This window comes from Chiroxiphia lanceolata, chromosome 7, assembly GCF_009829145.1.
Source record: "Chiroxiphia lanceolata isolate bChiLan1 chromosome 7, bChiLan1.pri, whole genome shotgun sequence".
Lineage (NCBI taxonomy): Eukaryota > Metazoa > Chordata > Aves > Passeriformes > Pipridae > Chiroxiphia > Chiroxiphia lanceolata.
The window spans coordinates 3,391,262-3,393,225 of record NC_045643.1 but is presented as its reverse complement, the minus strand read 5'-3'; the positions used below and the strand labels follow the sequence as shown (position 1 = coordinate 3,393,225).

General features: G+C 41.6%; 1 non-coding gene across 1 annotated transcript; it reads right to left on the bottom strand.

Annotated features, from left to right (window-relative positions):
- Positions 1–217: 217 nt before the first annotated feature.
- TRNAG-CCC lies at positions 218–289 on the bottom strand. The gene has a single exon. It is a non-coding gene; the product is annotated as a tRNA-Gly (tRNA).
- Between the last annotated feature and the right edge of the window lie 1,675 nt (positions 290–1,964).

Below are 1,964 nucleotides of genomic sequence, written 5' to 3'. Positions count from 1 at the left end.
GAAAGGTCTTTACCCTTCGAGCCTGCGCAGTGGATTTTTTAGGTGAGACACAGCGTGCGCTGAGCTGAGCCCACCCTTTAATCCTAAGGTTCATCTGCCAGGGCCGAGTGAGCTTGGACAGTGGCAGTGAGGTCCTCAGGACGTAGGTTTGTTTAGAGTGACCTTCTCTTAGATGGATGGCCTTACAGGGCTGACGAGCTCCATCTGCCCGGAGGAGTTCCCTGACTGGGAATCGAACCCAGGCTGCAGCGGTGGGAGCACCGCATCCTAACCACTAGACCACCAGGGAACCCCCTTTCAGAATAAAATAGAAACAATAATAACATGAGATGCTTTATGACAAGTCATCAAAATGAGCTGGGTTTTTTTGCTCTCTTCTACATGTTTCTAGAAAGCACAGAAGTATCAAAGGAGTAAGTTATTTCTATAGTTGGCTTACCTATAGGAGACTGAATCCTGCAAGATCATGAGGTAAAAGAATGTTGGAGAGTAATTAACAGTTTTCAAAAAGGTTTTGCATCCTGGTCAAAGAATTAGAGAAATCCGATTCCTCTAAATTCCATAATATGTAGTAAAAAAAACCAAAACAAAGCAAAACAAAAATTCCTTAGTTAAGAGGGGAAATTTGGGGTTTTCTTAGTAAGTAAAGTTTGGTTCTTTTCTTTAGTGACTATGTCTTGAAGTGTGGCTCTCAGTGTCAGGTCATAGTATTTCTCCTTGCTTAAAATTCCTATGGAATTCATGTAAGTTTTTTACCACCTTCTTTTGTAATAGAGCTGATCCAAAACTGATTGTTTTTCATTGACCTAATTTGTTTAACTGTGGAGTCAGAATTCTTAGATTAAAACTCAAAGTAATGTATCTGTCTAAATCTTTTTCAATCCTTCTGAATATTACTGAATCCTATGGAGTGGGAATTCTAAATGACTTCTTGTCTTTACTGTAAAGTTCAGTTGTTTCATGCCTTTATCTGGCCAGAATTGTGGTCTTTCTCCAAATCACAAAAAAGCTTTGAATAAGAATAAAGATGTCCATTTATCTGTTTTAAAATGAGGGAAATTAATTTGATTAAATAACTTGATTAGCATATAAGAGAGCATTTGTGGAACTCTGTGTAACTGTCAGATTTCTAGTGTCAGGCCCCCAGGATGTCTGTAGGTTATGCCCAGCCCCAAAATCTTCAGTTTGTTCATCTTCATGTAGATGTTAGAAGACGTGAGACAAAGGGAAGCATAACTGTGCAAAATAAACAAGCTTTTACTTCTTGAAATTTGGGCAGAAAAGTGCCATTGAATAACTCAAAACTCAACTGAACATCTCCCAAACTGTGGGCCACGCTGGGCCTCATTGCAGCTGGGATGCACGTGGTGCCTGCTCTTCCACTGCAGCTCGGCTGAGCTCACACGGGAAGAGGAAAAAGCCCAGACAAATTTGCCTGTGTAAGAAATGTGCAGAACTGCCTCCTGTTTTGTGCTTCTACAGTGTCCTAGTTAGAACAGCTGGGACCAGTTCATCACTGTGTGGGTGTAACCCAAAACTGCGCATTCTGTAGCCTCTGAGGGAGGTACTGGGCATTCCTGCCTGAACTGGAGGATATATAATCTTAGAGTCTTGGGACTTTTTTAACCACTCATGGGATCCAGAGAAGGACTGTGACCACCACTCTCAACCAGACTGAGACCACCACTCTTGAATGGACTGCAATCACCACTCTTGACCAGACTGCAACAGCACTCTCACCAACAGGTTTTCCCCTCTCCTTTTACTTTGGACTCCGGGGGCCCAACGAACCCCACTCTGTTTGTGCCCCAGGGTGCTGGTTATACTTTTGGGTTTTGTGGGTTAAAACCAATTGTTTGTCTGTATAATCATATTTATTGTATTATTTTATTAAATTGTTATTCTGACTTATAATCTCTCCTTTGAGTTGGGTTCATTTCCCCTGCTGGTTTACCTTTAAACCA